General features: G+C 43.6%; 1 protein-coding gene across 1 annotated transcript in view; it reads right to left on the bottom strand.

The window, feature by feature from the left end:
• LOC144499588 (uncharacterized) overlaps positions 1-15,949 on the bottom strand; it is a 312,004-nt gene that overhangs the window by 262,644 nt on the left and 33,411 nt on the right. The gene's annotated exons all lie outside the window — the stretch shown is intronic.

Below are 15,949 nucleotides of genomic sequence, written 5' to 3'. Positions count from 1 at the left end.
ACCATAAGCATGTATTTATTGATAATATAGCTCTGTGTATGTGCCATGTTAATGATTGGATATTGTAATTAGGCAAGTGTAGAGTAGTTGTAATTGGTTAAACACACTGTGGGAAATGAAAGAAGTGATCAGAACTATTAGTTAGGATTGGATATTGATTACTTTTGAATGAGTGTGCAATCTTGATTTATACATGTTAATTACTTGCAGCTGAGCCTAAAGATATAATTACCATTGTATTCCTTTGTTCTGGGGATCAGTAGACCACATTGTGGAAAGCTGTTTGCTGAGCTACAGCTTGAATAAAGGCCATTTTAAAATTCCAAAAAGCTTCATCTGGTGTCTTGAGGGGAGTGGAGAATGGAATAGCTGAATAGTTTGTTTCTCTCCCTAATGCAAGATGCCCAAATGGCAAACATATAGTCATAATGACATAGAACTTGACCGATTGAATTCATGATGGCTTTTGTAGTGTTCAATTGTTTTATTAATTTTCAGTGACCCCCAAGTTCTAGATTCCTGCATAAGAAGAAACATCCTTTCCACATCCACCCTGTCAAGATCCCTCAGAATCTTATATGCTTCAAATAAGCTGCCTCTTATTCTTCTAAACCCCTGCAGACACAAGCTGAGCTTGTCCAACCCTCCCATTTCAAGTATTACTTCATCAAACCTTCTCTGAACTGCTTCCAATACATTTACATCCTTCCTGAAATAAGGAGACCAATACTGCATATAGTGTTCGAGATGTGATCTTACCAATGCCCTGTACAGTTGAAGCATCACATCCCTACTTTTGTATTCAATTCGCCTCACACTAAACAATAACATTCTATTTGCTTTCCTAATTACCTGCTGTACCTGCAAATTAATCTTTTGTGAATCATGACTAAGACATCAGATTCCTCTGTATTTCTGAGCTCTGCAATCTCGTCATTTATGTACTATGTTTCTTTTTATTCGTCCAATCAAAATGAACAATTTTGTATTTTCCCATGTTGTACTCCATGTCAGATCTTTGCCCACACACAAACCATCTTTATCTCTTTGCAGCCATCTTATATCCTCCACACATCTCACTTTCCTACCTACCTTTGTATCATCAGCATATTCAGCAACCATACCTTTGGTCACTTCATCCAAGTAATTTATACAAATTTTAAAAGCTTGAGGCCCCAGTACTGATCCCAGTGGCACACCGTTCTTTACATCTTACCAACCAGAAAATAACCCATTTCTGCCTACCCTCTGTTTACTGTGAGCCAGCCAATTTTCTATCCAAGCCAATATTTAACATCACTTCCCTCCTTACCCCCACCATCACCTTTTATTTTCCGCATTAACTTTTAATGTGACACCTTATCAAATGCCTTCTGGAATTCTTAGGTTCAGTATCCACCGGTTCCCTTTTTCGATGGATCATATTCTGCATGGAGGTTGGTCACCAGTTGAGTGCCCCAGGGATCTGTTCTGGGAACCTTACTCTTTGTGATTTAAAAAAAATAAATGACCTGGATGAGTAAGTGGAGGGATGGGTCGGTAAGTTTGCTGATGACACAAAGGTTGGAGGTGTTGTGGATAGTGTGGAGGGATGTGGCGGCACGGTAGCACAGTGGTTAGCACTGCTGCTTCACAGCTCCAGGGACCTGGGTTCGATTCCCGGCTTGGGTCACTGTCTGTGTGGAGTTTGTACATTCTCCTCGTGTCTGCGTGGGTTTTCTCCGGGTGCTCTGGTTTCCTCCCACAGTCCAAAGATGTGTGGGTTAGGTTGATTGGCCAAGCTAAAATTGCCCTTAGTGTCCTGGGATGCGTAGGTTAGAGGGATTAGTGGGTAAACATGTGGGGGTAGGGCCTGGGTGGGATTGTGGTCGGTGCAGACTCGATGGGCCAAATGGCCTCTTTCTGTGCTGTAGGGATTCTAAGATTCTAAGATAAGATGTCAGAAGTTGCAGCGAGACATTGATAGGATGCAAGACTGGGTGGAGAAGTGGCAGATGGAGTTAAACCCAGATAAGTGTGAGGTGGTTCATTTTGGCAGGTCAAATAGGATGGCGGAATATAATATTAATGGTAGGACTCTTGGCAGAGTGGAAGATCAGAAGGATCTTGGGTTCTGAGTTCATAGCACGCTCCAAGCAGCTGTGGTTAAGAAGGTGTATGGTGTACTGGCCTTCATCAATCGAGGAATTGAGTTTTGGAGTCATGAGATAATGTTGCAGCTATATAAGACCCTGGTCAGACCACACTTGGAGTACTGTGCTCAGTTCTGTTTGTCTCATTACAGGAAGGATGTGGAAGCCTTACAAAGGGAGCAGAGGAGATTTACATGGATGCTGCCTGGGTTGGGGAGCATGCCTTATGAGCATAGGTTGAGTGAGCTCGGCCTTTTCTCCTTGGAGAGACGAAGGATGAGGGGTGACCTGATAGAGGTGTATAAGATGTTGAGAGGTATTGATCGAGTGGATAGTCGGAGGCTTTTTCCCAGGCCAGAAATGGTTGCCACAAGAGGACACAGGTTTAAGGTGCTGGGGATTAGGTACAGAGGAGATGTCAGGGGTAAGTTTTTCACTGAGAGGGTGGTGGGTGCGTGGAATGGGCTGCCAGCAACAGTGGTGGAGGCGGATTCGATAGGGTCTTTTAAGAGACTTTTAGATAAGTACATGGAACTTAGTAAGATAGAGGGTTATAGGTAAGCCTAGTAATCGCTAAGGTAAGGACATGTTCGGCACAACTTTGTGGACTGAAGGGCCTGTACTGTGCTGTAGTATTTCTATGTTCTATCCACAGCACATCTTACTTCATCAAAGAACTCTAATAAATTGATTAAACATGGTTTCCCTCTCTCAAAATGTTGACTCTGCCTGATGACCTGGAATTAATCTAAACGCCCTGCTTTAATGTCTTGAATAATAGCTTCTCACTTTTTCCCTGTGGCAGATGTTTGGCTAACCTGCCTGTAATTTCCTGCTTTCTGTCTCCCTCCCTTTTTGAATTCACTATTTTCCAAATGAATGGAACCTTCACTAAATGTCGGAAAATTAAAACCAATGCATCACTCATCTCACTAGAAATTTCTCTTAAGATCCTCGGATGAAATCCATCAGGACCCAGGGACTTGTCAACCGCAGCTCCAGCAATTTGCTCAATGCCACTTCCCTGGTGAATGTAATTTTCCTGCATTTCGCTCTCCCTTTATTTCCTGATTTACAGCGATATCTGGGATGTTATTATTTTATTCTCTATTGTGAAGACTGGTGCAAAATGCCCATTCAACTCATCTGCCATCTCCTCATTTATCATTATTAATTTTCCAGACCCATTTTCTATAGGACCAATGCTCAAAGTTAACTCTAAATATTTACAGAGAATCTTCATGCTTTGATCTTATTTGCTCGCTTTTTCTCGTACTTTTTTCCCTCCTTTATTAATCTTAATCATTCTTTGCTGTGTTTTATATTCTGTCCAATCTTCTGACTTCCATCTTGTGCAATCATATGTTTTTTCTTTCAGGTTGATCCTATCTTTAACTTTTCCCCTTGGAATTTTTATTTCTCATTATAATTTGTCTATTCTGTGTATTCTGAGATATTCTTTTAAATGCCTGTCACTGTGTCACTATTGACCTATCCCTTAACCTTATTTACAAGTTCATTTTAGCTAGCTCTGTTTTCATGCCCTCATAATTGCTTTCACTTGAGTTTAAAATATTAATTTTAGACCCATTCTCTCCCTAAAACTCAAAGTAAAATTCAATCCTTGGGCCCAATTCTCCCAAAAAAATACTAAGTGCTGAATTGGCGGGAACAATGATGTAAATAACGATTGTTTTTCGAGTGGGAGTTCAGACTCGAATCTCCCACACTCTGTGCACTGCAGAGGTCACAATCGTGAATATCATTAAAAGCTCGGGGGGCGGGGCCAATTCACGTCAGAGTCGGACAGTTCCAGGCCTCTGTGCATGCGCAGGGACCCCGATCTGTCAGCCTCCCATTTGCTGGCCAGCTCGATCGCTGGCCAACCTGGGACCCTCGCAATGTTGCCCCCCAACACTCCACGGCCTGATTGCAGCCTCCATGAACATTTCCGGGCCAGCTTCAACTTTCCCCAGTCCGGGAGCACCCCAACCTCCAGACCCCTCCCACCCTGGCAGACCACCCCCCACGGGAGGCAGACACCCCTGGGAGGCAAACACCTCTGGCAAACCACCCCCCTCCAGCCCGCCCCAATCACTGGCCTCTCTCCAGTCCCAACCAGATTCCAATCCAGAGTGACAGTGGGACCCTCACCAACCCCTACCGATGGTCCCGCCCACAATAGGCCCCAACCCCTTGGCACTGCCCCATGCCTGGTGGGTAGTGCCAAGGTTCCCCCTGGGCAGTGCCAGGGGGAAGAGGCTGGCACTGCCAGGATGCCCATACCCAGGGAGCATCACCCCCTGCCACCAACCCCAAGGGGGCCCTGATTGCCTCCCCTTCACTCCAGCGGGATCTCTCGCAAGTTCCCCGAATGTGGGGAGCTACTCTAAACCCCGCCGAGTGAAATGTGGTGTGGCGGTGTGGGAGATGCTATTGGGCCCGGAGAATTCAGTCCCGGGCCCAATAATGACATTTAAATTACATTAAAAAGATTAAAATCACTTACTTGGTGTTCCTGCCGGTTTCCAGCGTGGTCTCAACTGCACCTGCTCTCTGGCGATGGGAGACGCACATGCGTTCCCATGAAATGGCCGACGTGACAAAAAAACTAGCACGTTGCGATGGGAGAATCGGGCCCATTATGTTTGCTGCTACCGAGGGGGCCTTCACTATGAGGCCATTAATTAATCTTGTCTCATAACACAATATCCGGTCTCGTGTGGACTGCTTTCTGGTTGGCTCTTCAATGTCTGCTCGAAGAAACTCCCAAAAACATTTGCTGAACTCCTCATCTGGGCTACCTTTGTCCACATGATTTTTCCAGTCAGTGTGTAAATTAAAATCCTCCATGATTATTGTCATAACTCCCATTATTCCTTCCTTTCTATGCCACTCAAGCATGTGATTACTGTTAAGGGACATGTACACATTTATTAGCTTTCCTAATTACTTGCTGTACCTGCATATTAATCTCTTGTGATTCATGCATTATGTCACCCAGATCCCTCAGCACCTCAGAGCTCTGAAATCTCTCACCATTCAGATAATGTGCTTTTTTTATTGTTCCTTCCAAAATATGTAATTTTACATTTTCCCACATTGTACTCCATATGCCAGTTTTGCGCTCACTCCTTATGTTCTCTTCACAGCTTCCTTTCCTATCTATCTTTGTGTCATCTGCAAATTAAGGACAGTAGAAATACTCACTAGGTCTTACTTACCAATGCTGCCTGCTGTTCTTCTTTCTGAGGAAAAGTAGAAAAGGAAAGGAGCACATTCTGTCATCTTCACCAAATTCCCTCCATCCTGTGAGAAAAAAACAACGAATCATCTCCATTTTAAATGAGAAATCTCTTAATTTTAAACTGTGTCCCAGTTCTAGGATATTCTTTGAGAGGAACCATCCCAGTATCCGCCCTGTCAATTTCCCTTGGAAATTATTCATTTCAATAAAATCATCCCACATTCTTCTAAACTCCAATGCATACGTGCCCAACCTGTCTAATCTTTCCTCATAAAATTTTCTATTCTTCCTGCCAAAATGGACAGCCTCATATTTCCTACATTACACACCATTTGTCATTTTTTGCCCACTCACTTAACCTGTTGATATCCCTTTATAAACGCTTTGTATCCTCCTCACAACTGTTTTCCTACCTACCTTTGTATCATCAGCAAATTTGGCTCCAATACAGTTGAACTTTCCTTTTAAGTCCGAAGTAGTTGAGTCCCAGGACTGACCCCGCAACACTTCACTAGTCACAGTTTGCCAAACTGAAAATGGCACATTTATTCTGACTTTCTTGTTAATTAGCCAGTCCTCTATCGACACTCTATCAGTCGGAACACCATATACTCTCGTCTTGTCACGTCATAACGTCATCAGCAGGAGCAGATGATAGAGGCAATGTCTGATCTGGCAGTGCCTATCAAAGGACAGAGGAACGCTCCAGCCAAGCTCAACCCCTGGCTGGAGATGCCGAGCCTCGAGGGCCACAAATAAACAGGTGCTTGTGGACCAGCAAAGGAAATGTGTGACTGTGTGTCAGAGTTCCCTGAGGCAGTGCTGACCCTCGCATGGGAATGGACTGCCCATGGAATGCTGAGATGAATGTGGCACTCATTGCAGCTCAGAATGAACCCCACTATAAATCCCATTCCCTCCCTCTCTCAGCACTCCCAATCTGAGAGATCTGCTAAAAGTATGGTAGGTCATTGACCATGCTTGACTTCCTCTTTTCTGATTCCCTTTTTAATGTCTGTTGCTATAGACAATAGCTCATCAGCTTCCATGAGGTGCTGAACCTGTGTACGGCCCATGGGCTTCTGACAAATTGCAATAGATTTCTCTGTACCTGCTTAATCACCCTTATTGACTGCCCACCACTACTAGGTGGGTGGCTGTCATCCCTGAGAAGCCACCTTTGGAAAAGTTGTGCAGAGGTGGCAAATTTTCTCTCTCGTCTGCATGTATTGTATCTGATTCTTATCTAGTTTAGAATCAGACTTTTTAAATGCTAGAGACTAGAATTTCATGTAAAATTAATTCCCTTGGTTTATTGCTCACATTTTGCAATATACCTTGTAACTATTTTTTTGATTTTTGATCAGAGCTCCTTCTTTAATTATGAACCTTTTGTCTAAGTTTCCCCCTATCTTTTTCCCTTTAAAATTGGTCCATTTTAGATTAACCCTCTGCTATACACAGCTCCAGCATTTTTTTGTGTAAATATTATCCAAATTCATCACTTCACTATCAGCTGATCCTGGTTGGCTTTATTTTCCTAATAAGGCTTCAGAATCCATTAGCAATTGCACTGGACATCAGTCTTGTACCTGTAATAAAAATTCTGGATCTGGCATTCATGTCCCCTTTGTCACGTTAATTTCTGGCAGATCTGGGTGCTATTTTCAACTAAGGTGTCATTATAGTTGCCTGTCACGAGATGGCGCTATTGCTTCTCTGAGCTTTGTCTATTTGCTCCATTATCTAATGTTGCGATTTATTTATTGGTTTTTTAACCTGAATTTATGCCAGCCAGTCTTCCCCCTCAGGGTTTTGTTTTAATTGTCACTTTCATTTCTCATTGCTACCATCTGTGTTTTATTGGACAGATCATTTTCTCTCCCCCTTCCTATCGGCTTCCCTTTCCCAAGGCCTGTCAAATCTCGCAGGGCTCACTCACTAGCTTGGGACTGTGGCCACTTTCTCCCCATTTCCCATGCTAGCCCATTGTGCCATTCCGGTCAAGCTATTTGCCACCAGTCCATGCCTGCAACAATCCTCACATCCTATCTTTCTTCCTCATATTCCCTGTCACCACACTCTGCCTCCAGCCAGCAATTTGTTTTTTAAAATATCTTTGGAACTGTGGGCCCGATTTTACCATTTTGATTCTTAGTGCTGAATCTGGGCATGATTCAGATCCGACTCGGAAACCTGTTCACAGGCACCTCCATCCGCACTCAGCCTGAAAAAAAAGTTGCGAGTCTGAATCGCACTGTGGGCGGGGCTTCTCACACCTGAAACGCTGCTGCTCCAATGGGAGTCTTCAACTGCGCATGCGCAGTAAAATAAATTTGAAAACCGCTGCCCTGCCACATCGCTCCCAGGCCGCATAAAATGGGAGATATGGCCCCCACAGACATTGTCCCACCCCCACAACATAACCGTCCCCCTTATCCACCCACCCCTCCCCCTGCTACCCAGACCGAATGTGACCCCCTGCCTCCCTTCCCCCCCCTGCCCCCCCACGGATCGCCTGCAGAGTGGCAGCGGACCCCCTCTTCGCAACCCCTCACCGATCACCCGCAGAGTGGCAGTGGACCCCCCCCCACCAGAGATCCATCTGGCCCTCCTCCTCACCCACCTCTCCCCCACCAGAGAACAATTTGGCCTCCATCCTCACCTCCCCCCTCCCCAATCTCGCCCACCAGAGAATGATCTGGCCTCCCTGCTCCACGACCCCCCCCCCACCACCGATCTGAGTCAGAGAGCAGCCGGAAGCTCTGAACTTACCTCTTCAAAAGCTGGAGCGCCTGAAACAGACTTTTGCCAAGCAGGTCTTTTTCAGCCATATCTGGACGGGCGAACGCGATGGTAAAGGGGGAAATGCTGGTACGTTTGGGCGTGCAGCCCATTAAGTCAATTTAAATGTGTGCAAATGCATTTAAATTGACGTCGCGCCCATTTTGGGCGCTGTCCCAATTGCATCCATTTTCGGGCCTTGGTAAAGGGGGAATTGGCGTTGGCGCAGATCGTGCTATTCGCCTTACGCCCAACTTTATCAAGTTTTCGCGCCTGAAAAAGGGTGCAACGCAATGGTAAAATCGGGCCCAATGAATGGAACATAGTGCTATAAACATCTTAAAAACAAATTGCTTGATTCCCAACTTATTGTTGGAAAGCTGGTTAGGTGCTTCGGCTGCAAATGAAAATTAAAGAGGACAGGAAGTGTTAGGTTGCTGGGACACATGGTGGCAAGGAAAGGGATACAGGATTGAGGAAGGAGGAGAGGGAAGGGACAAGGAGGCCTCTTGTTACCTTCAGAGGGGAGTGTATTAAGGGATAAGAGAAGTGGAAGAATAGAAGCTAATTGTATACTTTAAAGGTGAAAGGGAGGCAATAGGAGTGAGTGTTCTCTTCAAGATAACCAGGTGGTGAGAGATATAACCGAAGCCTACAGGATATTCCAAACACAAACTATGTGATTGACTCTTAACTGCCCTCTGAAATAGCTGAGCAAGGCATACAGTTATACCAAACCATTGCAGAAATGTAAGAAACGGGATGAGCATCAACCTAGGCACCTGGAATGACAATGGCACACCATACTCTGTAAAGTCCTCCTCACAAATATTGAGGGGTTTGTGCCAAAATTGGGAGAGATGTTTCACAGACTGATCAAGCCAACAGCCTGACATAGACATGCTCACTGAACCATACCTATAATGAGTAACTCGGACTCCACCATTACCATCCTTGGGTATACCTGCTGTGCATGAGAGGCAGGGACACAGTGCTATACCGCCAGGAAGAAATTGCCCTGGGAGTCAACATTGACTTCGGAGCCCCTGAAATCTCATGCCAACAGGAGCAAAGAAACTTCCTGCTGATTACCATCACTCCTCCATGTTGAACAATAGTTGAAAGAGGCACTGAGGGCAGCAAGGGCAGAGAATGTATTCAGGGTGGGGAACTTCAAAGACCATCACCAAGAGTTGCTTGGTAACACCACTGAATGAACAGGCTGTGTCATAAAGGATGTATCTTCCAAACTGCAGCAGGGAACCAACAGGAGGGAAAAACATACTTGACCCCCCCACCCCCACCCCCCATTTGTCACAGGTGCATCGGTCCACAAGAGTACTGATGGGAGAATATTGCACAGTCTTTATGGATACAAAGTCCCAGATTCATATGAGGATACTGTCCCTCATGTGGTGTGCCACTACCACCATGCTAAATGGGATAGAGTCAAAACAATCTAACATCAAAATTGGGCATCCATGAGTGGTGCCTCCATTCAATCCCTCCACCACCGACACTCAGTAGCAGCGGTGTGTACTATCTACAAGATGCACTGCAGCAATTCACTAAAGATACTTAGACAGCACCTTGCAAACCCACAACCCCTTCCATCTCGGACAATTATCTGTTCCCAGATAATTGGGAATACGACCACCTGCAAGTTCCCCTCCAAGCCACTCACCATCCTGACTTGGAAATATATTGCTGTTTCTTCGCAGTCGCTGGGTCAAAATCCTGGAATTCCCTCCCTAACGGCATTTTGGGTCAATCCACAGAACATGGACTGCAGCGATTCAGGAAGGCAGCTCACCACCACCTTTTCAAGGGCAACTCGAGATGGGCAATAAATGCTGGCCAGCCAGCAACGCCCATGTCCCATGAATGAATTTTTAAAAAAAGTATTCGTGCACCTTCAGCAGCAGCAGTGGAATTCAACCAAAGTCTGAGTACTCATGACTTCGTATATCTTTCACTACACTGTCACCATCAAGCCAAGGTGGCAACTCTAGTTCAATGAGGAGTGCAGGAGAGCATACCAGGAACAGCATCAGCCATGCTTAAAATGAGCTGTCAACCTGGTGAAGCTACAAGTTATGCAAGTGCCAGGCAATGCACATCTCCAACAAGAGAGAATTTAACCATCTCCCCTGGACATTCAACGGCATTACCATCCCCACCAAAAACATCCTGGGGTTACTATTGATCAGAAACTGAACTGGACCAGCCATATAAATACTGTGGCCACAAAAGCAGGTGAAAGGCTGGGAATTCTGTAGTGAATAACACCTCTGCATTCCTAGAGCTTGTCCACCACCTATAAGGTACAAGTTAGGAGTGTGATGAAATACTCTCCACTTGTTTGAATGAGTGCAATTCCAAAAATACTCTCGAAGTTCAACACTATCTGGGATAAAGTAAGCCTCAACTTAAAGCCATTTGCTCTTTCTGCTTCAAACACTCCATATGACAGTGAATTCCACTCTTACACCACTCTCACTGTGTAAAGAAATCCCTTTAAACTTCTTTCTATGATTTATTAACGGCGATCTTATGTTTATAACCCTTGATCTGGGCTCACCCACAAATGGAAACCATTGCTCGATAGCTAATAAATAATTTATCCCTTTTTTCAGTTCTCTGTTCTATGTCACAAGTTGGAAAGTGGACCAAAAGGGTTGAGTTTCCCTGAGTTTCAAGGGTTGAGGTAACTCTTAGCTTGATTTCCAAATCAAAGGTGCGAGGCCTGGAAATGCGCTATCTATACTCCTGGCCTGTGAAATATTGCATCATGGGTGACAATCTAAATCTACTCGATACTATTTAATTGGAAGTGGGTTCTCGAATGAAGATGAAATCATGTGGAGATGAGTGTGAAATTTATTATATGTTGGGCAGAACAGGAAAATTGTTTCCAAGTGTGCTGAGAATTTTCTAAACTTATCATTTGTATTCGTGATTGTCGAGTACTCTTCTAATATGAAGCTAAAAGTGGAACAATTGCAGTTAAAATTGTAACTAAACATTGCCTTAAGTTGAAAGTTCATCGGCAAAGTTAAATTTTCAGCAGTCATGTTCATGTTGTCCATTAAGAAATTTAGAGTTCAAGTGAAATCAGATGCATAGGATATTATGCTAATCACTTTTTACATAGGTAATGAGAATTGCATGCAAAATGTTCAGCGAATTGAATGCCACAAATTCAGTATTCTATAAACATTCAGGCACTACCACCTGCTGGGATATCTACTATATGAATTACAGGCTCTAATCAAACATATCATCAATTGCAAATGCATTCAAATAGAATGCATTTGACAATAATATTGGATGAGATGTGTCAGTAAATTCAAGATACTATTTATCAGAGACAGGACCTATTTGGAAATCTTCATCCAAGTCCAAACCTTGAAAGCAGAGAAGTTTGTTCCATATGTCAATACTCTCTGTTCATTCAGCGACTATTCCACAGAATTGAAACTGAACCCTGCTAATTTAAAATGTTGTGACCAAAATAAAATCATGCAGATTGTCCTCATTCAGTAATTTCATTAGCCCTGGCATTTAAATATATTCTTATTGACAGACCCCAGGAAATAATTGGTTACGGAGAAAATACCCCATGAAAAGAACTGTCTCCATTAACTTGTGTCAGCTAAATTGAAAGAATGCCCAAAGGTACTTTGATGCAGATATGAGTGTGATGTTATAGTGAGGATAAGAATTAAATTGGAAATCAGGGGACTTTAATGAAGTTAAAAACATTTTAATCCCTTATTTTAATACATTCGTATATCAATGTTTTTAAAGGGACACAGGTGAAACCGCAAAAAACGATGTCATTTTAACCATGGTAACATTGGGCCCTATTTTACCATTGCCTCACGCCCGATTTCGGGCACGAAAACGTGGTAAAGTCGGGTGAGAGGCCATCATCACGATCCGCACCCGCGTCCGCGCAGATCGCCACTTTACCGAAACCCGGGAATGATGGCGATCCGCTTCACGCCCAAAACGGGCGCAACGGGGATTTAAATGCATTTGCATGCATTTAAATTGAATTAATGAACTGCCCGCCCAACTTTATCAGCATTTCCCCCTTTACCACCACATTTGCCAATCCGGAACCGCGCCGTAATGGACCTGCTGAATAAAAGTCTGAATCAGGCGCTTCATCAGTGAGGGTCGGCTGATTCGGAATCGCTGATATTTTTGCAGGCAGAGTGCGTATGGGGGCGCCTAAGAACAGGACTAAAAGTCGGATCTGAAACACTCAGTTTCAAGTCTGCCCAGCTCTTGGAATCAAAATGGTAAAATAGGGCCCTAAATGTTAAAAGTAAGCATGTAAGTTCACAAAGGAAATTTATCTAAAATTTAAAAGATAATCAATGAGAAGAAATTGGCCAGATAAATTATCACGGAGATTACCAATTAATTTGGAACATGGGAACATGACTAAGTTATTCAACCATTGAATTAATCTGGTCAGGGGATGTGTAGTCAGCAGAGGGAGAAAGGGGGATGAGATCCTGCAGGCGGAATGTAGCGAACCCAGTAGGTTGGCCATTCTTCTGGTTTTGTGCCAGGCAGTCCAACTTTCAGTGGGTCCATGTCTATTCCAGCACTGGATCATCTTACGTCCAATGTTTTGAATTTGGTAATGCCAAGCCTCAGGCAACCAATAGGATATTTATTTGTGGGCACAGACTGGCCAAAAATGTTATTTTAAATTAACCTGATATTAAACAATGAAGATTAGCGGCTGGGGGGTTCCAAACAGCCACCTTACCAGCTGGTCCTTCCAGAGAGAAGCTGCCCATTCCTTTGAGAACAACAAAAAAAAGTTTGATATTTCTGTCAGGATGCTCACCAAACATCACTCTTGTTGTTGTTTGAGTGACAATTAGATTTCCAGGTCAGCCTTAGGGCTTTGTCTGTACCTGTTGTAGCACAGTAGGTTAATAGTTGTGCTCATGAGATGTTGATGTGTATCATGACATAAAAGTGACATCAGAGTCATGTGCTGGAGATCCTAAGGACACGATGGAATAGTGCACACACGAGAGATGCACTTAACGAGTAGGTTATCATGCAAATAAAATAATTTTGAAGAAATCTACCCGAGTCAAACATAAGGCCCCATGCATAGAGGGAACCCCTCCCAGTATAAATTAGGCCATGAAGTAAGCCACAAAACATGGTAGCAGAGGTAGAGACATCAATCTAACACTGATTTGGTGCCATTGGTAACACATCTACAAGGAGAAATTGGAAGAGAAATTCTTTGATTTGATTTTTGATTTATTACTGTCACATGTATTTACAGGGAAAGGTATTGTTTCTTGCGCCTATGCAGACAAAGCATACCGTTCATAGAGAAGGAAACGAGAGAGTGCAGAATATAGTCTTACAGTCATAGCTGGGGTGTAAAGAAAGATCAACTTAATGCAAGGTTCATTCAAACGCCTGACAGCACAACAGGGAAGAAGCTGTTCTTGAGTCTTTACCTCTACCTCTGAGTCGGTTGGTACGTGACCTCAGACTTTTGTATCTTTTTCCCGAAGGAAAAAGGTGGAAAAAAGATTTGAAAGGAAGAATAAGAATACTTCCCTTGATGAGAGCAAACTGATAATCAGTAGCAATCCAACTGCCAGTCGAGCAGTCACTGACCTTTCCGCAGCCGTTCAAAAATCTTCAAGGTCCACAGAGGAGCCAACGTTGGGAGTTGTGGAATGAACACTTCCAACACTATTGAGAAGTGTTGGGTTTGCATGCCAGGTTAGTTCGCCTATTTCTGATGTCCTCCTGACACAGGGCAGAGAGGAGCTCTTTTCAGACTTTGAAAATGTTCTAAAAGCATTCATTGCATTCCTCAACCCAAAGTGGTTCTATATACGTGACAGGTCAAAGTTAGGGAGCACATTCGGGCAATAATCTGTCAAAATACCAAGGCTTTGGATAACTCTGGTGGTTAGGCCCAAAAGTGGCATCCACACCTACACTAAAACTTGCCAAAATGAGCAAAAGGGCTGGAAACGCTACAAAAGCCATCTTGAGGTGCTTATGCTGCAGCAAGATTGCCTAGTAGGGGGTACAGAGTATTTCCAATGTGGAAAGACAAGACACTTGATGCAGTTCTGTAAATCTAAAAAAGAATCGAAGGAAGAAGGCAAGAGAATGTCTATGAAATGCTGACAATTCAAGAAATTGTGAATAAAGCAAGAAATGAGAATATAGATTTCCTAAGGGATCACAAACAAGACTTTTGGGTCAGTCACTATGGAAGTTAAAGGCTTTAAAACTGACTTCAAACTTGACACTCCAACGCCGGCATCTCCACTTCAAACTTGACACCAGACTTGGCACTACAATACTGGCTGATCATCTGGAATGGCTCAAAACCATATGCATCCAGGCAGTTTAACCTCAGTGGTGGGAAAACTTCTAAAAATGATAATCTGGGACAGAATTAAATGTGGATTAATGAAAGAAAACCAGCACTGATTTCTTTAGGGAAAATCATGGTTAACGAATTTGATTTGAGTTTTTTGAAGCAACGTGGATGGTTAATGAGGATAATGTGGTGTACCGGGATTTTCAAAAGGCATTTTAGAAAGCACCACATGACAGGTTTCTCAGCAAAGTTTAGCTTGAGCTGCGAATCACTCAAATTCAGCTGCACTGGGCCAGAAATGTCGCTTGTATATCTGAGACCAGACTCCGGAGCAATTGCTCAACTCATTCATAGCAACAGACTCCCAGGAGGATGGCAGAAATTCTTTGGAGAGGTCATCGATGCATCAGTGATGAACTTAAGCCCCACAGACTCATGGGAAACTTTAGTTTGTGAGTGACCAAAATGGCAAAGGCTCATTTGGGAATGCACCAAACACATTGAGCTACTTAATTGGAAACCTGCAGGAGCAAAGTTGAGGCATTGGAGGGAGTATACAAACTTCCAAACAAGCCATCTGCCCAACCTTTCAAGCACCAGCTGCCCCATATGCAGTAGAGGCTGCAGATAATGCACTGAATTTATCAGCCATCTTAGAATTTATCAAGCCAGTGTCAAAGCAGATCATCCTCGAACCTAAGGGACTGCCTAAAAAGGAGAAGCCCATGGAATAAAAAGGACCACAGCAAACGAATTTCTCTGAGAGACGAGAAACAATTTTTTTTCAGACAGGAGGAGGTATCCAAAGGTTTACCATTGGATTGCTGCGCTTCTTCATCTATAATAATGACGTGCCGGAATTTTATCGACATACAGGAACAGCATTCTCTATTGGCCTCAAGCAGGATCTTATGAGCCTCGGGCAGGCGAGGTGGTAAAATTCTGGCAATAGATTTGGGTGTGCAGGGCACAATTTCAAACTTCATAATAGCAAGCAAGAAGAAAGGCAATATAAAATAAAGGTTACCATTTTAAAGGAGGTGCAGGAGCAGAGATACCTGGGGATATGTGTGCACAAATTGTTGAAGATGGTACGGAGAGTTAAGAAAACAGTTAATTAGGCATTTGAGATCCTGGGTTTTAGAGAGACATTTTCTGCCGCTGATAAAGCTAATGTCTCTAAAGTTGATAAATCCAATGCATTATCTGCAGACTCTCTCCAAGGTTGGAAAATCCCACCTGAGGTCAATGGACCTTTGTATGGTCCATGTCCCGCCTGTTTTAATTCCTGTGGTGGGCGAGATGGTAAAATTCCACCCATTGAGTACAAAAGCAAGGAAATTATAGAACCTTTATAAGATACTCACTCTGACAAAGGGTCATCCAGACTCC

Source organism: Mustelus asterias, chromosome 10 (genome assembly GCF_964213995.1).
Source record: "Mustelus asterias chromosome 10, sMusAst1.hap1.1, whole genome shotgun sequence".
In the NCBI taxonomy this organism is placed as follows: Eukaryota; Metazoa; Chordata; class Chondrichthyes; order Carcharhiniformes; family Triakidae; genus Mustelus; species Mustelus asterias.
Note: the sequence above shows the minus strand (reverse complement) of the source record. Positions and strands in the feature narration are given on the sequence as shown.